The sequence below is a fragment of the Gallus gallus genome, chromosome 10 (assembly GCF_016699485.2).
Source record: "Gallus gallus isolate bGalGal1 chromosome 10, bGalGal1.mat.broiler.GRCg7b, whole genome shotgun sequence".
NCBI lineage: Eukaryota > Metazoa > Chordata > Aves > Galliformes > Phasianidae > Gallus > Gallus gallus.
Genome location: NC_052541.1, coordinates 5,439,675 through 5,467,346, shown reverse-complemented (window position 1 = coordinate 5,467,346; position 27,672 = coordinate 5,439,675). Strand labels below are relative to the sequence as shown.

General features: G+C 40.5%; 1 protein-coding gene across 35 annotated transcripts in view; it reads right to left on the bottom strand.

The window, feature by feature from the left end:
• Positions 1 to 27,672, bottom strand: part of OTUD7A (OTU deubiquitinase 7A) — a 168,320-nt gene that overhangs the window by 121,869 nt on the left and 18,779 nt on the right. For 16 of the 35 annotated variants that reach the window (XM_046899294.1, XM_046899295.1, XM_046899273.1 and 13 more), the window contains 4 exons: positions 16,567 to 16,654; positions 15,948 to 16,142; positions 14,541 to 14,724; positions 10,379 to 10,569 (listed from right to left, as the gene is read on the bottom strand). The gene's annotated coding sequence lies outside the window, so the exon portion shown is untranslated. Of the gene's footprint in view, positions 1 to 291; positions 3,507 to 6,012; positions 6,229 to 6,518; positions 6,782 to 10,378; positions 10,570 to 14,540; positions 14,725 to 15,947; positions 16,143 to 16,566; positions 16,655 to 27,672 lie in introns of those variants that run through there. The other 19 variants (XM_046899271.1, XM_046899285.1, XM_040706867.2 and 16 more) reach the window with 7 other exon arrangements.

The window sequence follows — 27,672 nt, the reverse complement described above, 5'->3', positions numbered from 1 at the left end:
TGTGTTTCCTTCTACACTTTGTTGCTTACTACAGTCTGAACCTCACTAATAAGCTCAAGTTTACCACTGTTGAGTATCCAACCTCTGAACTGATCTCAGTGCTGATGGAGAATATTCTTTAAAACAGGACAAAAGCCCCTTGGCGGTATTTTAGAAACTCTTAAGACAATATAAGCATTTTCACAGAAACTTAATGAGTATATATCTAGCAAGACATATCTGGCATCACCTCCTTCATGTCCTCGCTTAGCAATTTCCAATCACATACAAGCACCTGATACAGTTGCTCACCAGTAACAGAGAAACTACCCATTCCAACTGGAAGATGGAAGACCTCAAGTCACAGGCTTCTTCTGGTACTTTGTCTCATTGCAATAGATCTCAAAAGAGAAGGAACAAGCTCATCAAGATATTGTCTGTTGTATGTTCTTATTTGGCATTCTTATATTTAATACAAAGATAAACATAAACAAGCACTATTAATTGGTAGCTGGATGAGGTTTCCAAACTATGTGTATAATTAAGATGAGGCTTACCATTCACTTCCAGTTTTCTTAATGCGTACGCACCAAAGCAACACACATCTTACATTATTAGAAATGACCTCACTTAAACACTGAGATTTTAGACAGCATCACATTTTCTCAAGCGGCAACTCAAATTCAGTACTTACCAACAACATTCCCACCTTGCTAAGAAATTCTGAAAGATACCTAAAATTCGGTAGCGTTGGGCGTGTATGCACATTTAGTCAGGAAAACACAGCCAGAAAAAAAGTACTGGCCTTCCAGGGTAGCTTCCTGTGACTGAAGTGAGATTCAGTTCACGATTTGCATGGTTCAAGGCAGATGAGCCACTTTACAATGTCAGGTTCCCAAATTAAACCTCTGTCATTACTATACCTTGAGGGCTGCATAGATGCTGCCTAATGGACACAGTGGTAACCAACCTTTCCTTGCTGAAAGAGCGTTTTTGAAGAAAACGATGCTTACTGTACTGCTTAGAAAGTAATTACAGTAGAAGACCAAACTGACTTAACAACGAAAATCAATACTGCAAGAAAAGCTTCTACTCCAATGCCCTTGTTCTTCAGACCAGGAGTTCATGGAATGACTGAATTGTCAAACACTCGTGCATTTAGTATTTAGATAGGACCAGTACAACTGCAGCCCTGTCTGTTGTAAAACAGAGAGCAAAGGAATTCAATAATTTGTTAATCAGGAATATAACAGAATTTCATTTCCGCTATGATGCTGAAAAATGCAGAAAAACTTCAGACTTCTTTTGATTCAGACTTCTGAACAGCCAACGATTATTTTACCAGTTTCTATGGCACTATCACCATGGCAGCTAGCCATTTTAATCAAAGGCATTAGAACATATTTCTGATAACATCAGAGCAACGGCTTTGAAATATATTACTTCTCCTGGCCACAGGCAGCAGTAACAACTTGGTAAATTTCCGTGTGACAGAGGTCACTAACAGCATCAGCAGCCATCAGAACCAGAAATGTGATATTTTGAGCATCTAATAATGAACAAGTTCTCAGTGTTCCCTATCCTAACTCCAAAAACAATACTGGAAATATAATCATCGAAACAGAAGTGAGAACCAAAGTTCTACAGGTTGCTTGCTTTCTACATGGGTTTTTATCTCTTCTTTGATTAACTAGTCTATACATACCATTACCCAGTAGATTCCAAGAAAACATGCAAGTGAAAGAAAATCGCCGTAAGACGGTGAGTAACTGAAAACACTGACAGATAAAGATAGCTGCTCTCACATTAAAAAAGAATAAGCTGTTCTCTGCACAGGTTAAATGGTATTGAAGCACCACATACAAGATTGAAATTGTGATAAGCATGCTGACAGATGAAATTTTAAACACACAATATGAAACACACTAATTTCACTAAATTTATCATGAATTATTTCAGATATGCTCACACTTGAAAACAACATTCAAAAATACCTTCACCAACTGAACTCTTGCATTATTTTGCCTTAAATAATCAGTGCTGCAATTCAACATTTTAAAGCAGCTTTTAGAACTACAGCACAGCATCAGTGGGTCGTGATTTTAGGAAGCCTCCTCGATCTGAAAGACAACAAGAATTCACATTCTTGTATGTAACCTGGAAAGCAATAAAAATAAGTGATGTATATATACGTAAGCTTGTTCAGAAAGCTTACTGCATCTAAAAGGTCAGAGCCAAAGACATCACATTTAAAAACAAACTAGCTTAATACCAAGATATACTGCAGAAAGACTTAAACAGCAGATGTGAGTACAGTGAGATAGTGGGTGATGCATTTCTGCAGTGGGTCAACTGTGCTGGTGCAGATTATTAGGAGTGCAGCATGCAGGCTCTTGCTCATCGCTGGCAAAATGCATAGCTAATGGTGGTGACTATGCTGAAAAATAGTATTTCGTTGCTGAGAATTTGCACCATCAGATAGCATTACTGTGCTCTTTGTATCTGCTGCAGTTTCCACACAAACAAAATGGAGGTATTATTTTTGGAGCAACCTTCACAAATATCAATAAATACTAAACAACAGTACAGTTTAAGCTGTTGCTCTAAAATACAGATGGCCTTGGGGGAGCAGAGAAAAAAAACCAAAAAACTCCTGTTTGAAGTTAAAAAGCCAAATGACCCATTCCTAAGGCCATCAGAACTACATGACATGCCCAGAGTTAGTACTTGGCATGTCAGTTATTCATCTAGATGTATGGGACTCCATATATGGAAACCAAATATTTTGTCAGGCAGTGATAAAAAGCAAATTTGTCCTCTATGAAACAAACAGCAACCCCCCACTTATTCAAATTTCATAGGAAATTACTTTTTCATACTACCTTAAATTAATATTCTTGTCTTGGGATTTCTGATGGGGGTTTTTTGTTTGCTTTTTGTGGTTATTTTTTTTTCTTCAAATTAAAATGTATTTCAAAATGCTGACACAGAAAGATTAAAAGAATTTCTATACCTTTTTGATTAAATCTAATAAGCACATCCAACAAAGAATTATGTTATTTACTTCAGAAACAAACCATGTTTTTTGAACAACTGAAAAGACTGAATTGACAGTGACTGAATTGACACTATTTAGACATAAAACCAGGGTTTCTGGAATTTATAAGCCAAATTCAATATGCAACAGTCTGTACTTCAAGCTTAAATCTTTTCCAAGACTCCATCCTAAGTACAGATAATATCAATAACATTCTGCAGGAAAACAACAGAGCACAGCCCTTCAACAAGAAATCATTGGTATAAACATATCCAAAAATAGATGGCACTGACCCCAACGAAGAGCAAAAAGCTGAAGTAAACTGAGAAGGAGACTTGAAATTAATTGTAACTAGCTTTGTCTCTTCGAACTACCTAAGATTAACTCAAAATACTCATCACAGGTACAGTTACGTCACAAGTCAAATCTCCCACATCTCCAGCCTCTCCAAGATCATTAGCCTTCTAGTTTTATCCCCTTGGGTCAGCATCTGTGCAGCAAAAAGAAAGACCAGAAAATACTTGATGGTGAAAAGTTGTTTTGTTACACTTACATACATATACTAATTAATCTGCCTTATAATCAAAATTTGTTTACTCACAAGGAAATGCAAATAGTGCTACCATCTTACTGCGGGTGCTCAGCTTCCTCTGTTTGGTATCACACACCATTTTAGCAAACCAATGATTAAGAAATAGAGAACATTGCAATGTAGCATCTATGCAGTGTTTATATCCCACTTGAACTAATAAACTTCTACCAATATATACGGCTATACTGCTGAATTTTCAGATCATCTGAACAGCCAAGGTTTCTTTCTTCCTCCTATGAAAACATCAAGTAATTTGTGCAGGAGGTCCAAGTATCTTTCAGCTCTATGTTTTAGCTCTATGAATCCATGTTGGAAATGCAGTGCATATTAACTATAAACGAACTACTAGACCAGAACGCTTTCAAGAAAAAGCCCTTTCTACATCTTTCAGTCTTCAGTTTACCAGCTGCACGTTACATCTTAAGGGCTTGCCATTTCTTCAACCAGAAGTTTGTTTAATTTTTGATTAATATGAGTCCTAATATGTTTCATTAAATACAAGTCAAAAGGAGGTTCAGATTTCATCATGCCCCATCCCCGGATGCATTCCAAGCCAGGCTGGATGCGGCTCTGGGCAGTCTGGTCTGGTGATTGGTGACCCTGCACATCACAGGGGGGTTGAAACTCAATGATCACCGGTGGTCCTTTTCAACCCAGGCCATTCTATAAATACAGAATACACTGAGCAGACAGAGAGTTCATCACAATAAGATTTGAAGTATAGACTGCCTGGTGACAAATATTCTACAAGTTCTCTTAGTGCTTTCCCACTTCCAACCTCAACTTTTTCTCCAGCAACACACAACTGTGTGGGAATATCTTGACAGAGTGATTTTCCTCCTCCAAAGGCTACAGGAGTTAAGTGTGTCTTAAGGCAACAATGAGCTAAACGTGACAAGATGATAAACATATTTCTTAAACTCTTATGTGCCTATAACGTTTAACAGAATTTAAAATGTTGGCAAATACCATTTGTTTTCCCCAAACACAAAAACGGTACCGAAGAACTCATACAAGAAACGATATGTAAATGACAAGAAAACATCACAGTTATTTAAACACAGCTTCATATTACAAATTCTACATCCAGTACTTTGGCCAACAAGTTGCTTTTTTCCTAGCAAATAACAAGAAAGGCAACAATTAGCACAATGCTTGTGATGGCAAGATCTGAGTCAATGTTCATACACCTGGCTCACATGTGGCTCTACAAAAATCCCGGCCTAGAGACCCATTCACAGAAAGTCTTCTCACTCCCTGGCCTTTTTGCTGAATCCACCAGCATGAATACATGGGACAGCTGCCAAGAACTGTTAGAGATGCAGAGGTAGGCTTACTAAGCACCTTGCCCACCTGCTCACTCTGCACACTTCAAGTCTACAACATCCAGCCATCATCATCCTTACTTACACTGGTAAACCAAAACTAAAGCCCTCTAGATCTAGGGAGACCATTTAGACAATCCACATCAACAGCATAAAATGGAGACGGATTCAGCCTTGACAGCTATCACACTCATTTTAATAACAGATCATAAGAAAACAACATTCTTCCTACCAGTAGCACTTTAATTCCAGAAGCTCAAGATCTTTTCCTTTAAATTTGTGCCATAGCAACCTTTTCTGAAGTCAATGTCACCTGTAAGGACTGAGTGAAAATGTGGGCCAAATTTAGCACATTAGTTTCCTTTGAGCTCAAAGCACTCCATTTCATCCTGTACGTGATTTGAGTTGTAAATGTTGTGTCCAGCAACATATTTTCAATAATTCCAGGGCAAAAAACTTGCCCCGATCATCAGTTTCAAACATTTGTCTGAGATGAAGGTCAAATGAAAAGTGCGGAAGGTTTCTTTCTGTTCACATATATATTTACATCCCTACACTAGAAATGGCAGCACTATCCAGGCCTGAAGAGTTTGTTAAAATACAACACTTATACTTGGTCAGTTTTGAGGTGCATTTAACAGACAACAGAAAAGACCATTCTCTCTTGCAGTGTGGAGTGTGTATGCCCACGCAGCCATGAGTAACATGGTATGTTACAACAGGGACCAGGGATGGGACCTTACCGTGACAGAGCTACAGCAGAAGTGGTCCGTGATCTATTCTTTTATTTTCAGCACTGGTTATGAGGGGCTCCACACTGTTAGTGCAGACAGACAAGTAACGAGCCCCAGAAAGAGCTCAGAACAGACATTTCCTACAACCTCCAGCATAAGCATAGGGGTAGCGAGCTTCTAAATTCAGATTATGTAAGGTCGCGTGCCTCACTGCATTATGTTTTACATGCACATTACCTCTCCCCGTACAGTATCACACCCTGTAAACTCCAAACATTCGTTATCTACAGATTCCACAGCTCTTCCAGAGATAGAACAAACACCACACGCACATCCCACATCTACCTGACTAAGGTCGGCTCCCCACGCGTCCTGCCAGGTTTCGGGAAGCACGGGAGGGAGGAGGCACCGCCTGCCCACAGCGGCCTCTCGCCCCAGCAGGACCCGAGCAGCCGGCCGAGATGCGGGCTCCTTTCGGCAGAGCCGCGAACGCGGGAGCGAAGCCGGGCCGAGAGCCTGCAATGCAGAAGCCCTTCCCGGAGCTCATCAATGAGCCGGGGGAAGACGGGGCGGGGGCAGAGCCGGCAGACCTGCCCACATCCCCGCCACGGCGACCCGCGGTCGGGCTGCTCCCGAACGCCGGCTCTGCCCTTTCCCGGCCACGGCCGAGGCTTCGCCCTCCGGCCGCCCGCAGCTCCGCGCAGCGGGAACTTCTGCGGCAAGGGCAGCCGGCGGCAAGGGCGCCGCTGCGGGCCGGGCCGGGCGCACCTGGGCCACCTGCCGCCGCACGACCCCGGCCCGCCGGCCGCCCCCGCCGGGGGAGCGGGGGAGGAGGGAGAAGCGGCTCTTACCTGCTGCCGCCGCTCCGCCCGCGCGCCCTCGCTACCCGAGCTCCATCTTCCTCTGGCCGGTGGGGGGGAGCACCCGGCCGCCTCCGCCGTCCCCCAGCTGCTGCTTTCCGTCACCGCGGTCCCCCCACCCGCCCCGCAGCCGGCCCCGGGTGCCGGAACGCCAAACCCACCTCCCGCCTCCGCCGCCTCCTTCCCATGAAGTCACCGGCCGCAGGGGCCCTCCACGCGGCTGCCCGCAGCGGCCCCGCGAGCCGCCCCGCCCCGCGCCCGCCCCCGCCGCAGCGGCACCGGCACCGGCCTGGCCGCGGCCCGCAGGCGTCGCGCTCGGCAGCGCCTCGGCCCCCGCCCGCCCCTCTCCTTGACAGCGGGGAGGAAGGACGGCGGCGGCAGGCCGGGGCCCTCCGACCCGGCGGGGTGGGGCGAGCGGCTGCTGAGCCGGGAAACCGAGGGAGAAGAGGGAAAGAGCGAGGTGCTGCCTGCCTGTCCTGTGCCTGGGCATCCTCGCACCTCGCCTCGCCCTCTGCTAAGAGGCTGTGCTAGTCTAGCTACTGCTTTTCACATGCCTTTCATTGTGATGCTTCACGTTATTATTTGCTCAAGGGATAGCAGTAGAGTTTACTTCAGCCCGCAGCAACTTCTCAGGTACCCTGGTTCCAGCTGCTTTATGTATACAGGTGTAGTCTTTCAGTTAAAACCTCCCCTGCGCCAGAGCAGTCTTTCACTTCCACTCTTCCAGTAACACCAGCATTGAAAAGGTAGCGGTTAGGGATGTGCCTCTGGACACACCTGAGCGTTGCCCTTTTCCACTTTCAATCACTTAGAAAAACAGAAGCCTGTAAGAACATTGACTTAGGCAGAACACGAAGGGAAAATCACGGTACAGGAGCCTCTGTCAAGAGAAACCTCCTCCTTTAGAAACAGAATTCTCGACTGAAATTGGCCTGCTGCAGATGACAAACAATCACTTACAGATACAGCAGCACTAAATCTTCAAGAAGTCACAAGAAGGAACCAAAATATACTGTAAAGCTTTTGCACCGACACAGCACATCCAGGGAAGCACAGTTGGTGATGCATCTGAGGACAGTTTTGTACATACGGATTTTCAAATCATAAGCAAATCAGATGGTTAGGGAAGAAAACCAGGCCAGTTACTTGAGTTCCAGCTCTACCAGAATCTCAGTATCAGTTTGGAATATTGTCACAATTCCCTCAAGGAAATCTCACCTTATTTCTCATTGCAGCTGAGGAGGAAGACGTCAATGAAGAAGTTGCCAGCTGTTCCCTAGCTAGCCCTCTGCTGCATGCAGTGAGCTACGAGCTTTTGTCCTGCAGCCTATGACTGACCAAAAAAAACCCACAAAAGTTCTGTCCGGTACTATTTTCGCTCTGCATTAAGTGAACTTATTCTTCTCCTTACAGGAGTTCTTTAAGTTCATTACTGAAGATTTTGAGCAGAGTTCTCTGCTATGATCTCAAACAGGCACAAGCAAAACTGCTTCTTGCTTTCTTCACCAGTGCAAAGGCCAACATTCTTTAAGTGCAGCAAGCAAAGACAAATTGTCATATATGTGAATAACAGACTCAAAAAGATTCACAATTACAGGAAAAGATACTTCTGTCTTTTGCCCTCAGTGTGACTGCATATGGATTGTACTACTGATAATTCCTAAATAGTCATAGTTCTATAAAAGATCGTATGTGTTGAAATATCTTCTTTGGTAGAGCTTTGTTTTGAGAAGGAACTCCATTTGTGAATACTTGAAAATACTCTCAGGTAACTACTCCAGAGCTGTCGGGACTGAAGATATTTATTTTTGAAGTCAGATAAGCTATATAGGTGCAGAATTCCAAGTGTGGTTTGATCTGAAGGTTCTAAGTTGGCCAACTGGTAACAGAGTTGGAGATGCGTTGAGATAACTGCCTGGGAAAAGTGGTCACTTCTCTCTCTCTCTCTTCCAGACAAAGCCAGGTATAATCATAGCAAAAGTCTGAAGGGCTTTTCTTGACCACAACAAAGAAAAAGGTGCCTCGAGATGCTCAGGGAGAAGCCTTCCTATTGAGACAGTTTCCTTATTCTTCACCTTTTCTTACCACTAGCAAAATTTTCTCTTAGGACTCTATAATGGGAAGACATGTTTTTAACAGTCAAATTCCCAGACAAAGCATGAAAACACAAAGACTGGATCTCAGTGGTGTGTTAACATACTTTGGGGAAATTATGTTCACACCCAACAGAAATAGCACTATCTCCACTAGCAGCAGCCTCAATGGATTTAAGAACCAAAACTCTTTAGTCCAAAGAGATACAATCAATAAATACTGTGATCTATCTGAAAACCTTCCTCCTCTTTGAACTAGAAAGTGGGCGTGTAGTAGTCTACAAAGACCAGTAACTCATTCCGAAGTTTTAAATTTCCTTTTAGAGAAAGCACGTGTGCATACGACTGACATTTCCTCCAAACCTACTGCATTACTTCTGTGACCACACATGGACACAGGGTCAAATAAATAAATAAATAAACATACCTTCACAACTCCTGTTCTACACAATTCATTGGTCCTGGCAGCTGAGTGGCTGTCAGAGTAACACGACTCAGGAAGCAGACAGGGTAGACAGGTTCCTGTCATGGTGAAAGTGATCTGACTTCTCCCTGTCTGTTCACATAAAGCACTGCTGCTGTGCTGTCTCTCATCACCTATCTTGCATTGCTGTGGGTCAGTGGCAGAACTGATCACAAAATATGCAAATTACTTTGAGCTCAAAAATATCTTGGTATGATAAAACTCATTTCTTGACTACCATTAAACCAAAATACAGCCTTGGGTGTTCTTGCCTTCCCAGGACGGAAGCAGGTATCGTCTTGTTTTTTTAGGTAGGTAAGACTAGAAGAACATCTCTGCAAGTGTGGTGAAAATTTTTCTGCTCAGTTAAAACTGACAAAAATTTTCTTGTTACTAAATAAAAGGAGGAGAGAAAGAAGGCTGGCGTCTCACTTTCTTTCTCTGTGTTGTGTGGGGAGAGAAGACAAACCAGAAGGCCAAGAGTCCACCTCCCATGAAATGTATACACACATTGAAGGGAGTTTGCAAACTCACCAATATTTAAAGAGAACAAAGAAACTTTTGCGCCCCACCTGACCAAGTAACTTCTGCTCTTCGAACAAATTAATAGCATTCCTAATAATATATTATTTTTAAAAATTATCAAAAGAAAGTACGCTGCAATAGTAATTGAATAAGCATCCTACAGCATGCTTTGAAGTCCAAGACTTTAAACTGTTATATGCAGGGAACTGTGAGGAGAAAGATACATCATAAACTCAAATACAGATCTACAAAGTGTGTGCTGCTAAAACATATATATGCACATGAGGTCCACGTGACCTCAGTAAGCACACTGAACTCTCCATACAATATACTAAAATTGGATACTTGGCTAAATAAAGGCAGAGGTAAGAGAAAGAGCACTATAGCTGGGTTAGTTCAATCTTCTAAGCAGAAAACAAATTCTGTGAGTGCTGAACTTTCTATTTCAAAAATAAATACATGATCAAGTATAATTGCAAGCACCAAAAGAGATAAATAATAATTTCTCTTGATGTTATCACTCTGTTACGGCAAGCTTATAGTAATAGTATATATGAGCCTGACAATCACAAACACATGGTTTGAGGTATATTTAAGTCACCATTAAGAGTTTCACTGCAACATATGCAGACATATCTAAAACATCCTTAATCTGGCTAACACAGGTAGGCATGCTGGATCAGCAATATCCATACAAAGTCACTTAAATGCTATGCTTCTGAGGACCCGCAAAACTCGGACAGTTCATTTTGCTAGTTTAGTTCTCCTACCTTGCTTTGTTCTCTACTTCAAGGCACAGCAGTTTCATCTTGGCTGCATATTTTCAGGTCTCCAAATGCAGAAAGTTTAATACAGAAGTAGAGATGCTTGTTTCCCCTTGTAAGATATAGCTGAACGAGTCTCTAGGATGCTTTTTCTCAGCAGGGCTTCTTTATAGTGCAGCATTTTGCTTCTCACAGCCCTGCAAAAGTAACAGCAACTATATGTATACAGATTGTATCCCACAGAGCCTTGTGATTCCCGTTCTATAAATGCAGCAATAACACAGAGGTTAAATAATTTGAAGAGAGAGATTCATTACGAGCCTGCGGAAAGACAACATAGAACTTAATTGCAGGCCTGCCCCTCATTCTTATGAAGTTTGTACACAAAAGCTTTAAAACATAAATACTAAATGTATGCTTGTAAATACCATTAACTACTTTAAGCATTTAAGGCAGTTGAAGTAAGGACAATGACTCAAATGCAGCATCATGACCTCTAATATACTTTGCAGGTACTAACAGACCAAAAGATCTCTGTCAGAGCTGGTGCAGTCTGCCTGGAGTTTAAAAATAAAAAGTTTTAAAAGTTGCTCTTAGTATTGGATGTCATTGAAATTTGCAATGTTTCTTGCCAGTCAACTGGTTTTATTAATTGTTAACTCTGGAAATATCTTCTCAACAAGAACATATTTTTCTATTAAGTCAGCTGGGAAGTTTATTTCTTCTGTCATTACATAGATTATTATTGTACAGTTACAGACAGATTGCTATCAGCCTTTAGAGGCTTTAAAAATAATACAGTATGGTTCCTAGCACTTCCAAGCAGACTGAGAAATGCCACCCACACAATTAGCAATACTTTTTTTTTTTTTTAAACACAGCAAGCAAGATTCTTTCTCCAGATGTTACAGAGTTAATTCTGCAGTAAAGAACTGGCACAGACCACATTCACTAATGCACTAAGCCATGAAACTTCTGTACTGGAATTTACAGAAAATCTGCAATGCCTTTACTGCTTACTGGAGAGAAATACAATCACTTCAAATATTTCTCAGGCTATCTGATAGAGGGCACTTCATTAGGATGTTCCTACAGCTGTACTTAACAACATGCTCTTATTACTAACAAGAGTAGGCATTATAGAATATTGCAAAGCTATACCCTACGGGTGAAGAGCCTAGACCTATAACCATACAGCGTTACTGAGACAGTTGCACATACTCCATGGCTCTCTACTGCACCATACTGTAAAGAGAAGGAAAATATCCCACTTGTAAACAACTCTCATGGCATGCACAGGGAGGGTAAGGAAGTTGATAGCATCAGACAAAGGTGACATGATTTTCGAATTAAAAAAGATTAATCAATTTGAACATCTCAAGAATCAGCAGCATTATACCTGAGGGACACGGTAAGCGTTTCTGATTTATAAATAATAAGGATTCCTAGAAGGAAAGGTTCATAGTATCATAGAATGGCCTGGGTTGAAAAGGACCACAATGATCATCTCGTTTCAATCCCCCTGCTATGTGCAGGGTCGCCAACCACCAGACCAGGCTGCCCAGAGCCACATGCAGCCTGGCCTTGAATGCCTCTAGGGATGGGGTACCCACAACCTCCTTGGGCAGTGACCATGCTCTTGGCTGACATTTGAAGAGCTGTCAGATCAGCTAAGTAAATGTATTAAAATTTGAAAACAAGCCAAGGTTAACATTTCTAATGTGTGGGTTCTCAATGAACAGAGCAGAGTCCTATAGTGTAAAATTTGGAACTTATGCAAGAGGATAACTGCTTATGTGCAATGAAAATGAGCACTCAGAACAGCCAATCCTGGACATGAGCAATAATCTAGCAGTAAGAGTTACCTGAGCTTTCTTAAAGAGAGAAACACTCTTCTGCATCATCATCATTGCTCTGAGACACAGGGTTTGTTCATTTCCCAATGAACCAACAGAAGTGAGAGAATACCTGCCTGCATTCCTGGTTTCTGCTGAGCTGCAAGCTGCTAACACATACTTTTAGGCAAAGGCACAAAAGTACTGTTCCAAAAGCCACAGAACTGATTACTGGACTTGTGACATTACAATTGTTTTGAAAAGAAACAAACTACTCCTTTTAATAATTAAGAGCCTTTACAAAGTCATTAAAATTAAAAATGAGCCACACATTCTGCTCAGCTTGCAGAAGCCTTGAAGAAATAAAGTAAAACATTAATGTCTCTCAAAGGTTGTAGTGATGTCAAATATTTTACTACTGAAAATAAGGTAAATTTGCTTCTGTATTAACGTGTTCAGCTTGAGCATGCTTTCAAATAAAGACAGCAGGAACCAAAGAAATTCAGAAACCTGTACAGGCATGGAAAGACTTCTAGATGAGAGGCACTACATGACGCGCCACTGGGGAGAAAGTAGTTGTGAGCTTCTATTATCCTCACAGTGGAAACTCAAAGGAAGATGCTATAAAAAAAAACGAACGCTCATCATTAGAATTATGATACTTCCCCTCTCTTTCAGTGCATTAACCGCCACTGGAACTGGAACTCAAATTCACAACACATCTGATACTAAGAGATTAAACAAAGTAGACAGACAGACAGTTCTGGAATTTTCCAAAATGTCTACGACATGATGCAAAATTCCCTCCAAAACATACATAGAAAATTATTAAGAAATATTTTCATCTGTTGGCTAATAAGGGAAATTATTTTGAACATTCATGTAGGTAAACACCATGAACTGATAAAAAAAAAAAAAAAAAACAGTTACAGTTATCCTTGCCAAGAAAATATCCTACTCCCATCTGCCCTGCACATCAGAATAGTGTCTAATATAAGGTGCAGCATTCCCCATGATATAACTTTGAACACAGACTTAAGTCTTCACTGCTAAGAACTTTTAAAGGTCTCCATTGATCCCTGGTCAAAAGAGCTGGAAATTTTGATCAGCCTGATTGTATCTATTCCGGCTCACATAGTCAGTTCATGTACTCAACTGCTGCAAATAGAACATGAACCTAAATAGTTTACTACTATCACCTTGATCTTTTAAATTTTTAATCAACTAAATGTAATCCTGTCAAAATTCCTACGTCACTATTTGAATTGGCAACAAATCAGCTCCTGAACATGGTTGTAAGAGTAACTTCTTGGTCCAAAGACTGCTTCAGGCTTGAGACAGAAATTATACAATGGTCACACTGAATTAGCAGTTGTCATAGGGATGTTGGAGACCATTATTCCCAGTGTGCACATGCAGCTCCTACTAGCGTTAATGGGGTTACCAAACACATTGAGAGGAAAGCTGACCCCATTATGTGAACATTGTTGAAAAGATTAACTGATTTTTCATGCTAGATGGATGGAATGGAAATTTTCAACACTGATTCATTGAAGAGTATAGAAGCATATACTGCTATTAAATGAATCTGTGGCACAGAAGGGGACTGAAAGCTTGCCTTTCAAAACATGGGGCTAAAAAGATCAATCTCATACCCTAGGACTCCTCACCTTCAGTGTTTGGAAAGAGTTAAAGCAAGCTCAGAAAATAGGCAAGTCTGAATGCTGAAAAACAGACAAATGCAGTCTGCCTCCCTGGAACATCTGACATAGATCTGTTAAAGTCCATGGGCAGAATGTGACCATTTAGAAGCACTGTAGTCACCTGGCAGAAGTGGGCAGGGAAGAGCTCAAAAATGCAACACGTGATATGAACAGGTCAGTGGAGCAATGAAAAGGAAGAAACTTCTCAAAGAACCTTCTAAGGGATAACAGGATAAGAACCTTCTTGGGGTTCAGCCCCTACAATTCTGTGATTCTGTGATCCTAAGGAATAGCTGAGGAAGAGGGGACATTTGGAGCTTGTCCTATGCAGGTCTGAGACAACTCTTGTGATTGAGTGTTTCTAACTTGCGTGCCTTCAGCAGCGATGAAATACTGCAGTTCCATCTCATGTAAACAGTCGTGACTTTCACAGTAACAATTATTTAAAAAGAGATAATAAATATATAACAATATATACCTGTACATAAATATATTCACATGCGTAAATATTTAATGTAACTTCCCCCATTCAGAACTTTGGCTCATCTTGTCACAGGAAGGAAAAAAACAATTCAAGATTTTGACTCTGAAGAAGAAATTCTATTCAAAAGAATGGGATAAGGAAGATACCTGAGTTGAAATATGCCATGTTTTTCATGAGTTTGATATTTCCCTGTTGCTTGCTGAAAGAAGATTGAAGCCAGTGGCACCAAGAGGAACATCTTCCAAATCCACATCAGGATAAAGAGGTTCTTTGTGTAGAACATCGAATAGAAATTCAGCTCCTACTGCAACAACAGACTTGCTCTTCTTCCTGTCAGTTACAGAAGAAATGATGGCAACTGAAGAAGTGCAAAATTAGATGTACATACAATTAGTTCAAGTACTGACAGTTCAAGGGCCAGCAACGCTGCAAAGCACTATGCATTTCAAAATCAGTTTTTAGAACTGTTTTCCCTTACGTCCCTCCAACTAAAATGCAATTAAAGGTAGCAACTCAAAACCAGAAAAAGTATGTCTAGTGGTAATCAGTCCCTAAATCAGTCCTTACATAGTCACTCTTTATTCACCTTCAGCAGTTCATCTCCTGTGACATAATAACAAATGGGATGAGGATAGTAAGCACCTAACCAAGCTTATATCCATACTACAATAACTAAAGGGCTAGTTAAATACACATGGCTATCTGAAAAAAAAAAAAAAAAAGAAAAAAAAAACCAGAAAAAAAAAACCAAACCCTTGATTCCAAAATACAAAGGTTGAGGCATTGACAGAGAACTTAAACCTGGGCTTTGAAGTGTAAGGATCTGCACACAGCTCATTCTGCACATTTGCAGATTTTACTATAAGCTTTCAGGTAGATGAGTGAATTATTAAAGGCTGCAAATTAACCATTCTGAAAACCCAAAAACATTCAAAACATAATCTTATTTCTCCATATCACTGCCAGCTTGAGGAACCTCTGCAGACAATGGTTGAGACATAATCACATGACTATTAGCACCCTGACTGAAACCAGTGATTTACGTTTGTGAAGTCAAAATCAGAGCATACTCCAGGAACAAAAAAAGCAGTAAAAACAGATCCTACTTTCAATATTAAACTTACTAGCGACACACAAGAGACCAGGCATTATTTGACAATTTACCTGTGTTGGACCAACAGAATACATACAGACATAATTCAAATCCAGCAACTGGAGAAAGTTGGACGATTAAATCTTGTTATCAAATATGCAGCATAGACAGAAGTCTACATTTTGTCTAGTAGGTTAATCATGCATCGAGCAATTCATGATCAAGAAATGATTAAAAGCAAGATTGTTCCCAGGAAAAAAAAAATCAGTTGCTAAAGTAGTCACAAAGAATCCCTGCTATTGTTCTTATCCAAGCATTACTGCTCTCAAAGCTTACTGACAGTGAGGTACTTCATTTTATGTTTAGCTTTCTTCAAATATAGTTGGATTTGGTCAAACCGTGCATACGTAAATAGAAAATGTTTTCAAAAGGAGGGCACTGCACATATTGTTCATCTAACCTGCACTCCTGTGCCACCTCCAGCTGCTTGCATCTTCAGCTGATAGAAAGCTAGAGAAAGTAGAGGTTCCCGGTCCCTCTATCTTCATCTCTGAAGAGTTTGACAGAGAACAACAGATCAACTTCTTTTTCCCCTGAATTAGAGATCTCTGGCCTCCTGTTTTGCTTCTTTGCTCCCTTTTATCATCACACAGACCTGAAATAGCCCCAAAATCCAAGAATTAACGGTCAGAGGTCTGCCAAAGAATCTGGAGAAGTTTATTATCTCCCTGCTGCTCAGACAGCAGCAAACCTAACACTTGGCAGAGCAAAGTATGATGCTTTGCGTGTTTTATCTTGTCTTTTCATTCAGTTAGAGGATATTGTAAGATGCACTGTTCCAATCCAAACTTATGCCCAATTCTCTCCCACACACACAACAAAAAATACAAGTCATCACTGATACAGCTTCTGGACCAACATTAAATTAAAAAATAAAATAAAATAAAATAAAATAAAATAAAATAAAATAAAATAAAAGTACCAAAAAGGCCACAAACAAATAAAAAATAAATTAGTAAGCAAACGAATAACAGACAAACCCACCCCAAGTTCCTCACTACTAAGGGCAGTGAACACACCAGTATTTAGCTCCTTGATACCTCCTTGATTACATTTTCACACTTCATCAAGCAATATCTTCCATCTGACTCAGCACAGGGCTACGCACTGAAGAGGAAAAGAGAAGCACGAAGTTCCTTACATTAAAGGAGGCAAGCTGGTTTTCAAAAAAAACCAAAACACTGACATATCTCAAAACTCAAAATAATAGGATGTCTTTAATGCCAATTTTTGTTGCAGGGTTTACTCAAGGCTGAAAAATGAACTACTCATCTCTCCAGTTCTCTGCCTGCGTTCATAACAGGGGCAGTTTGTGGGAGTATCCTTAGTTTTACTTTTTTTACATTTCTCAGTTCTTAATCCTTTCTCCTCCATTAGGTACAGGCTAGGTGCTGACTCAAGGTGCCCCCAGAGGACATTTGAGTTGAAGATTCCGCAGCATTGGCTGCATCCTCTGTCAGATTTGTTTCTCACACTGTCCTATACGGTAGAAAATTGTTGCTCCGTGATGCTGGATTTGGAAGTTAAGTGTCCTCAAAATGTGTCTGGGCAGCACCCAACGTTTTCTATTTTTCACATGAAATTACAGAATCTAAAATCAAACAAGATTAAGTCATTAAGCCAACTTGCTCCATCAGCATCTATGGTGCACACAGTCCCAGTGCTCTGTTCTATGCAGTGTGATTAGAGACGTCACCTTCAGCCCACGCTGGAAGCAAGCCAGATGTAGTTTTGTTTGCCCACTCCACTATTTTCTCCAATCCCCAATAATATATGAAAATAAGACTCATTTTCACCAGTTGTATTAGGGAGGTATTACTGTCAGCAAACACTAAACGTTTCACATTACGAGTGTATTGTTTTGGCTGGCCCTGATTTTTCACATCCCAACACTTCCCCTGTCACACAGCAGCCTACTGGCTATCCTGCTAACTCAGCACAAAGCACACTGTAAAGCTCAGCTCTGCCACACAGACCAGCATTATTGCATGCTCTCTGTCTGAGGTGGTTGCAGTTCTGAACACACTACAGGTCAGCGGGGTTATGGTTATGCATCACAGTTGTACTGGGGTCAGACTTCACCTTCCACGCACATCCAGATTTCTAGAGTGACTCCATGAAAGGTAACTTGCAGATGTTTAAAAGCTTCCATCCCAGACCCTGTAATACTATTGCCTTACAGTTTCTCACAAGATAGTACCACTAAATCCCAGAGCACAGATGACACATAGCCACAGCACTGTGCATTTATTCCAAACCTATCATGTCATGTATACAGACCTGGAGATGTAGGTCACAGCTGTCTACAGGGACACCGTTACTTTCTGAGATCTTTATTCTGCTATAGTTACCACACAGAACATTAGAAGGAAATTAACTTGCTGTGTAGTTTGCCTTTTCTGAGCTTGGATTTTCTGGTTCTAGGATTGCAATCCTTACTCCTCTGAGAATTATGAGCTCATTGTTCATAACCTGGAGAGCATGAAACACCTGGCACAGGAGAAACAATCAAGCACACTGTACACAATATTCTAATACAGTGGGTCAGAGGCACCCTCTCACCTTGTTGCTACACAAAGGAAAATAAAGAAGTTGTAAACCCTACATCATAACGTATTTTTTTGCATCAGTGGGAAGCCTGCAGGAAGCCTGCTATCAGTCCACCAGGTGCAGTCATTACTCGTCACTGTCTTTAGCAAGAGTTTACGTTTTCTTTCCTAACCAGCATCTTTTCTTTCCCTGCACTCAGCAAAAACATCATGAACAAGAATTTAAGTCCATCTTACAAGAAAAGGAAAAGTAAATTATAAATTATACCATTATCTAATTCTCACCAAAATCTACAAAAAGCACTCCAGTGGCCTTAGGAACTGAGAAACTGGACTTCGAGTAACAGGTTCTTTTCTCACTTTGCTCCAAAGTGTTTTAAACGTCCTAGTTAAATGTGTCTAAGTGCCATAATGCCTGTCCCTTTAACTAGTGCCCCCCCAGGAGGAAAAAGAAATCACGACCATCACGTTCTGGAGAAGGTATTAAAGCAATCTGTTCCACAGAGCTGATAAACTCACTGCACAGACATTCTACATTTCATTGTTTTGATGCTGACAGTCAAGTGCAAATTGCTTCTCAGTGCAACAGAACCCTCATAAGACTACTAAGGACAAAAACACAGAATTTTTCTTTGATCCATTTTGCCTATATTCTGCTGTTCATAGCAATAGCAATGACGATACCACTCATTTATATTTAATAGGTTTGGAACTGGTAGAAAAATGTACAAAAGTGTTAGAATTAATTATTTTAACATTCGGAGAAAAAAGTCAATTGATTAAAATAGCACTTATGAATTAATAAGAAAAACAATGGATTTTTTGTCAGTTTTATTTCCTCCCTCTACCCCTACAACTCCTCCAAATGTTCTAGATCTCACGCTGTCTATTAGTTATCCATGAATGGGTAGCATAATCAGAGAGCCCATCTCATCATGACTGCATGAGTCTCAACTACAGCATTTAATCTCCTTGTATAAATGCTAGTCATATTTCTCCAAGCAGAGTATATTTCATAAGCTCCTAAAATTATATTAAGTCGAAGGCACAAAAACACACCACAAAATGTAAAGCAGTATTAGAAGGTGGCTGGTGAGCAGCTGCTGTGCTCTACATTTTGTAAGTTCAGAATGGGAATCTGAGCAGAGAAGGACTGATTCCTACAATAGCTGTTAATGAATATATGAATAGGTTGCAGTTAATTAAATAGATACATTGCTTTTTTAATCTTCCCTTCTATATTGTAGTCTTCCGTTTTATTGCATTTTACTCAGCACAACTGTTCTAGCAGATGTTGGACAGCAGCAGCTAAAAATACCACAGGTTTTCCCGCAGAAAACCTACCCAATACTGCTAAACCCAGTACTGCACACTAATTTGATGATTTACGTCTCACAATTCATTTTATTTTCCTTTCCTTTCACGTTGAGGACCTGAAGATTTGTACTTCCCTGGCAGCCGGCTCCTTCGCCTCTCTCACACAACTAAGGCTACACGGGACAAGTGGGAGAAGCCCCCACCGCTGGCAGAATTGGTGCTGTTGTAGCACACATTCAAAACCTACAGTTCCCCTAGCGCCGGAGAAAAGGATCAGAGAGACAGGAACAACTCTCAGTAATACCATTCTGCTTGCAACACAAGTTTAAGGATATAATTTCTTTCCTATCCCATCTTTCTGTAAATTGCTGAAGCCTGTACGCAATGAAGAGGAATAGCCGCATTCTCCATTTTGAGCCGTACATAAAACAGAATCAAAACAGATATTCAAACCTAAGACTGGAGTAGCAGACAGTGAGGTCTTGAGTTTCCCACTCAAACAAAATGATCTTTCATTACTGTGTTTAAATCAAGTTATTTCGTGCTCGGATCTGTTTATCTTGCTATGCATTATAGGAGAAACTATATGGAACTTAACATGGACAGAGAAAAGACATTTTTATGAACATCTGCCTCTGATTTCAGACTGGTTTGGGGTAGTACAGCTGTAACATGAACTCAGTTCTCATTCATTCAAATAAATGTGAGAGGGGAAATCTGAGTATAAGATAAACCAGTGTTTTTCAAAAGCAAAGCAAAGCTTGTTGCTGCAGGCACTTTGATGGTTACGAGTACAGTATCCTTACTGCTGTCAGCCCCTACCTCAATGCTGTGTGCCATATAGCCATCTACAGTAACCAGGTCATCAGTGAGCTGAGGTAAGAGCAGCATTTCTTCGTAGACTTTTTGTTTTGTTTTGCAAAAGATCATGTACAATATGGTTAGCTTCTGACAGGGAAATTAATTCTAGCCCTATTTCTTACTACGTTGTAATGAAAACAACTTAAATGTGGAAAATGTCAGGTGACTGTCAAGCTCCATTTAACCACCACATTTCACCTGTGAGGTGACATCATCTGGATAAGCAGATGGTGTTGCTACAGGGTTGCCATCATTAGTAAAAGCAGACTTTTGACTCTGAAAATGGCAGCTATAAGAATACTACATCTAATAACTATCATTTCTGGAAGCAAAACCATAGTAAGTCTTAGTTTGCTTCATTCCTCCATTCAACAACATAGTTTTGCTGTTACGGCTGCCGAAGTTCCTCAGTATTAAACGAAAACTGAATCCTGCTACCCAATTCTTACTAGTTTTTACAAGTATTTGTACTCCTACCATCCTTTGCTCCCTCCCCTGAAATCCCTGTGAAAGTGAATGTACAACTTGCGTTACTTCACCAAATCGCTTATGTAGCTGGGAGTCTACCAAAATAAACTGTCGTGCTGTTTCAGGAACAGGAATGCCACAAGCCAGCTACATTTTTAGTCAATGTCATTGTAAAAGCCAGAACGGAGTAATATTAGAGAACTAGAGCTAGAATGGAGAATTCAAATCCATTAAAAAAAAAATAAATAGAAGGTTTGCAAAGAACTTTACGATACATATCTTTACTTTCCTTAGGAACTGACTTTGCTACAAACGGGCTTCACAGTCTGTGAGAGGCACTGTCTCACTACCGGGAATTGCTTTAGAAGCCCAGCAGCTACACATACTTCAAATGGAAACAGAACTCTCATCCACTTCAGTGCTCAAACAAATAACATTTCAAATTCTAAATTCATACCAAGATCAAATGAAAATATAAACAGACAATATTTCATCAACTGGTTAGATAACGTAATCATAATTCAAGAACTCTGGCAATATTTCTGACGATACACTCGTGGATCACTTTGGGGTTTGAAAAGTGATTGGTTAGATGCAATTCGACCTCTCTTGATTCTGAGTCTTGTACATGTAGTAAGCCAATCAGCTTAGCAACACATAAAAGAGAATTTGCACATGACTAGTTTAGATAGGATTATTCCAGAGAATTCCAAAATTCTCAGTGCACTAACAGAAGGACGGACCTGCAAGGAAAGCTTTAAGTTCTGTTGGAAACCTCGTCACTACCAGGACGCTGCATTACAAATCCTACCAAACCCAGATCACTTGCTAGGAAGAATTAAAATATGGCCAACAGGAAAATGTCTTTACTTAGGCAATAGTCTCATCATCGTTCCATGTCAGAACATGCTCAGTGAGCAAATAGTGTCACCTTATGTATAACCTTCAGCATGATAACAGAAATACGGAATTCTGAGCAAAATGAGTGCACAAAAGATAAACTGTGACAAATTAATGAGCAAAACAGACTGCAGAAATACCAACGTGAAACACCATCCTACTGTGATAAAGTGAAATATAAATGTGAAAGGTCCTGTATTATGAGGGCTGTTCTGAAAGTAATGCCTCCTATTTTATTATGTTGGCACACAACATTGGAGGCAGATGTTGGTGGTATGGCAGCAGAGGTTGAACCTTCCCACCAATATCCCATTACATTCTGTTGCCGTGTGACAGATGACAGCAGAGGAGCAGTCTGACAGAATGGTATCTGACATGGAAGTACTGATGAAGCAGAGGGGTGGAATTGAGTTGCTCCATGCAGAAAAAAAATCACGCCAATTGACTGTGATTGACACTTGTGGAACTTTAATTGAGATCAAACAGTGGATGTCAGCACAGTGAGGCAGTGGGTGGTGTGTTTCGGCAGTGGTGATAGTGGGTTACCTCCACTGGTGCAGATTTTTAGGAGCACACACGGGCTCTTGTTCATTGCAGGTGTAAATGCATATCTAATGGTGGTGACTGTGTTGAAAAAGAGTGTTTTGTAGCTGAGAATTTGTTCTTCCGCTCATTGTATCTGTTGTAATTTGCATGCACATAAATAGGAGGCATTACTTTCAGAGCAGCCTACACATACTAGACTGAAGTAAATATGCTTTCTTTTAACAAGAAATGTATACTTAAAGGACGTACTTCCGTCACAGAAGTCATCACACAAACCACTGTTCAAAAAGTTAAAAAAGTTAAATTCTGATATACACAGAGACAGATGCATGCATATGTAAGAATATAATAATTCTATCATGACATGCCTGTTTTATTTTTATTTTTTTTAATCTGGAGCACCAGTTTCCATGCATTACAACCAGAAAAGTTTTTCTTTGTGGTTACTAAGCATCTCATACTGAGAGCAAATAAGAGCCACTGATTTGTTTCAATACTCAATGTCATAATCTTTGAGGCAGCCATTTCCCCTTTTCAAAGCTATTTCCTCAAAAACTTGCAACTGTTAGAATCACATATACTGTTAACTGGAAGAAGTGTCATAAAAACATTCCAGCCCTCAAATAAACAGCTCAGTCCTCAGCCTTAAGCAGCTAAGATCTTTGCGTTGAACAAACATTCAACTCAGCAAGCTGCTAGCCAAGTTTGTTTCCGAATCTTCTTTCATGTTCTGTTGAATTTTGAGAACCCCTGTGCCCTCCTTCCCTCAAAGAGACGTTTTATTTGCATTGCACCTGGCAGTGATCATCAAGTTATTATATTTCAATAAAACAAGTGAAAGTGCGCATAGTTGCATGTAAGTAGAACCTCCTTGTAAGATACAAAGCCAATCTTCTGTGCACAGAAGTTCTTACTATCACAGCAGAGACAAAGCAGCACAATCATTAGTTCCGATGATACCACAGTGCCTAGCAAGCAGGTATCTTTCCAACTTGCTCCAGATTATTACTACTGACAGACTAGTACTTGTAGCACTCTGTACAATAAATAGTTAGACAGAGATAGATGAAGCAAGGAAACAGCTTCAGACTACTCACACAAAGTCATCCAGAAAAATTAAATAATCTTAATTACATGTTAGATCTGCAACAATAACCTGTAAATAGGAAATAATGTTATGCTTCTAAACCACCTCACAGCATTCCTCCAGGAGATGGTTTGTGAACAGTCCATATAATTCTGTCAGCAATGAAAGAAGCGGCACCCTAAAAGAAGTCTAACTATAAAAGCCAAGTTAATGAATGCATACGCATTGAGATTCCTCCCCACTCCTCTGAGAGGCAACATTTCCTGCTCTCACAATTTTATCATGAGCCTCACTACTTCTAGTGCTTTCCTTAGAGCCCCTGCTGCTGGAATCATGCCTAAGAGTCCTAGCGTTAATATTAAAAGAAAAGATTTCCACCCCCTCCTCGCATCCTAAGAAAAGCTTCAAAGTGTGAAACAAGCACACCCTACAGGCTGAAAACCTACAAAGAACACAAGAAATTCAGGGCAGATTGTTTTTGTGTTTCTTTCAAAAATAGAATAAAATAAAATAAAAACTGCTGATTCCTTGAATGGCAGGAGCCAGACAGCACAGCTAATGCTCACAACTGGCTGTCCTCTGGCATCTTGCCTGAGCAGATGGAGGCACATCAGCAGTTTTACATGGAAAAATATGCAATGTCACTTTCACTGCTCCATCGATGCAGTAACTATTCTTACATTTCAGAATGTTAATCCAGCTTCTCTTAGAAGTCATACTTGAAAGAGAATGCTTCACCTTTCGACCCATGAAAGAACATTATTTCATGGACAAACTATTTTTCAAGAGCAAAGTATTATTTTTTTCCCTGGAAAGCTAACTCCTCTACAACTAAAAGCACCCTGTGTGAGAGGATGTAACGAAGAATTACGTTACCTACAGGAGAGGTGTATATGCACATTAAGAAGGAGCATAACGTCAGTCTTCCTTAGGGGAAAGATGATGCTTTTACGTTCATATCCCTTAAAGCAGATCCTTACTGTTAAATATGCGTGCAGCTGGAATTTGAAAATTAAACATTCTTCACGTCTGTACTGTTACAGGTTTGGGCCGCTTTTTTAAACGCTACCACTAGATGGTGCCACAACTTCAGCAACAGCAAATCGGCAGCCTCCGCCGTGTCCTTCCCTTCCTGCCTGCAGGACAGGGCTCTCGGAGGCATCGGGAGGCAACACCAACCTAGGAAACGAGCTTATCCTCAGTACTTCGGATTTGCCACAATTTAGCATTGTCAAAGCTAGCTTTCTTTTAGACAATAACAATCTGATCCATTTTTTGGCATCTCTTTTAAAAAGAAGGGAACAATATTTGCTCAACGGTGGGAAAATTGAACAGTAAACGAAATTGCTATGACTTGTTATGGCTCTTTATGGCTGACAGCTACAGGAGGAAGGAAATGACTGACCACTGCAGATGAGGGTGTCCAGAATACTCTTCTTGGACTTCAGAAACTCAAATTCAGCTCCCTCTACTGTTAGACCAACTCAGCAATCCCAAAAGCAAGTCTCAACCTCACTGCACATTTCTCATCTGGAAGTAAAATTATGGAGTTGTTAGTGCTTACAACCGCATATGAATGCCAGAAAGACAAGTACCTTTAAAAGCTATTCCATATTCCAGAACTGAAAAGTATGTTAGAATATTGTGTATTGCTCTGAGAGGCAACTACCAGCTTTGGCATTCACCTTCCCTTGGCCTATAGTACCTTAAACAGATGCACCCTGGTTAGTTTTAAGAGGAGCCGTGATGACTTTCAGAAGTCTCTTACCTACTCCTGCAGGAGATTAGACTCATGAGATGCTTCTACTGTACACCTGCCTCTTATTTTAGGGCCCTGTTAGGACCATCTCCTGATTTTGATGAAAGCCTGGTGGGTCAGACATATCACTGTTCTAGTTTTGGCTGGGATAATCTTTTTCATAGAGGCTGGTATGGTGCTTTATTTTGGGTTTAGGAGGAAAATGATGTTGATAATGCACAGATGGCTTTTTTGTGTTTGTTTTTGTTTTTTGTGCTGCTCAGAGCCAAGGACATTTCAGCTCCTCATACTGTCCTGCCAGCAAGAGCCTGGAGGAAAAAGAAGCTGCGAGGGTACACAGCCAGGATAGCTGACCCAAACTAGCCAAAGGAATATCCCATACCATATGGGAGTTGGCCGAGGGGCTGCCTCTGCTTGGGGACTGGTTGAGTATTGCTTGGCTGGTTGCAAGAAATTCCATTGTGCATCACTTGCTCTGCATATTCTTTTTCTTTTTTTTCTTTCCCTTCTTCTCCCCTTTCTTTCCTACTAGACTGCCTTTATCTCAACCAATAAGTCTTACTTTCTTTTTGCCCCAATTCCCTCCTCCACCCCACAGGGAGTGAACCAATAGCTGAGTGGTACTTAGCTGCCTGCAGGGTTAAACCACAGCTGCTACTCTGCTGCTACAGTGTTTAGCCATTAGCTGTGCCCAGGCTCGTGGTCAAGTGTGGCTCGACTTTTGTTTTAGCAGTTTTGTTTAAATATTTATCAAGAGTTCCAGGAACAATTTCTTATAAATTAAGAAAACTGATTATAAAACAAAGTGTCTTCCTCGTTTCTAAATGGACTGCTGAGGAAGTTCTGAGCTTACTTTGTTCAAAACCAGCAGAGATGGAAACCTGAAGTGTATCTCAGTGCAAAACAATTTTATTTTTTTTTTAGTGATCATCATTAAATAGATCATAACCAGAGTTAATGATTAATATGGACTTAAGCGTGCAAAAGAAAGGGAAGTGTTGGGTAGGTAGCATTAGAAATAAGTTGTGTAGACAAGGTAAATTTTCTATCAGCTAGTAGACGTCAAGTAGACTATTTAATTAATCAGGTATGTGAGATAACACACAGAAAGTACACACCTTCATTTCACAAGGAAGAAACCTCCACCCAGCCATAGCTACCCTCCACATGAACATTAGAAAAAAGATTTAGAGTAACACGCAACTATGAAACAGACAAGGAACTGCTACAGAAACTGTGAGGTATCCCATACTGCACCTTCAAGGGGAAGGAAGAATTACAGGCTAGAAAACAAGTTGCAAAACAAAGGAGACCGTGCCTATTGCATAGACCTAAGCCCTGAAAAAGAAGGTAACTGAGAAGGCTCTTCCCATGCATCACAGAAACAAATTCCTGCAGGAGATGACAGCGCCTCCCCTAAGCTAAGCTAAAACTCTTCTGGAAGTATCATCGAGGTGCTCACTGGGATGCAAGAGACTCGGGCTTGTGACAGAAAACAATGTATTTTGGATATACAAAGTACACTAAGCTGTCCTTTACGGCTCTGAACGCAGTTGTAAAAATATATTACTTTTTTATACAATTATATTGTTATTATACAATTATAATGTATATATTACTCTGCCTAAAAGACGTAGAAAAAGGGTGCCCTTTCCCCTTGCACTGCACTAAACATGTGCAGACATGAATACAACTGCAAAGGTACAGAATGAAAGATAAACAGTAATCCGGTAGCTTTATTGTTTATAGGGAAAAGTATACCTCAGAGACTTGAGGCTGAATTTCTGCGTTCCAAGCTAACACCATAATGGTATAACCATCAAAATCTTGGTTTCAATATAGCCTGACAAAAAGAACATTAAACACAGTGTTATTATTCCCTCACAAACAAAATCTGAGGTGACTCCTTTGGAAGTGGTTTGAACTAGCTGTTAATCTGCTAATTTCAACGCTAAAGGGAAATTCATCTTTATCTTCTTGAAGGAATAATTCAGTTGCAGAAAATTCCCTTTTCATATACAACATAAATTCTTTATACAATGGAGTAATGCAGTGATGTGATTACTAAATAATTTGACTGTATAAAGTTGAGAAATAGCCACAGACTCTTTTCAGTGCTACTGCTCCCATTGGAAGCAGAAAAGAATCTCATTTTCATTTAAGGATGATCAGAAAATAACACAAATATTAATTGATGGCACATCTACATTGCAAGGCCTTTTTCTAGCATAGCGAGTGATCTTATGCCACTGCTATTATATGAAGAATGGCCTATATCACTAAATCCAATAGCTATTGGCCAACCCCTGAATCAAGAAGCGGATTATCCTGAAAGAAACAACTATGCTGCGCTCCTTAAGTACCATATCCAGGGCTGATCTAATCACACACCTTTTATACTGGCAAAATAATGTCCATATTGGAGGGCTTACTAAAATGCAGACCTTGTCAGACCAAGCCTAAGCTTAAGCTGACATAAATGTAGCCATGCTGCTTATGTTGTTGACTCTCAACAAGCCAAACAACCCTCGTTTATGAAGTGCTTCCTTGAATATCTTTATCCCAAAGTACTGCTAGGGGACCTCCCTCATTCAGCGCATCTCATTTCCTCTGAGATGGAGGTGAAGCCATTTCAGCA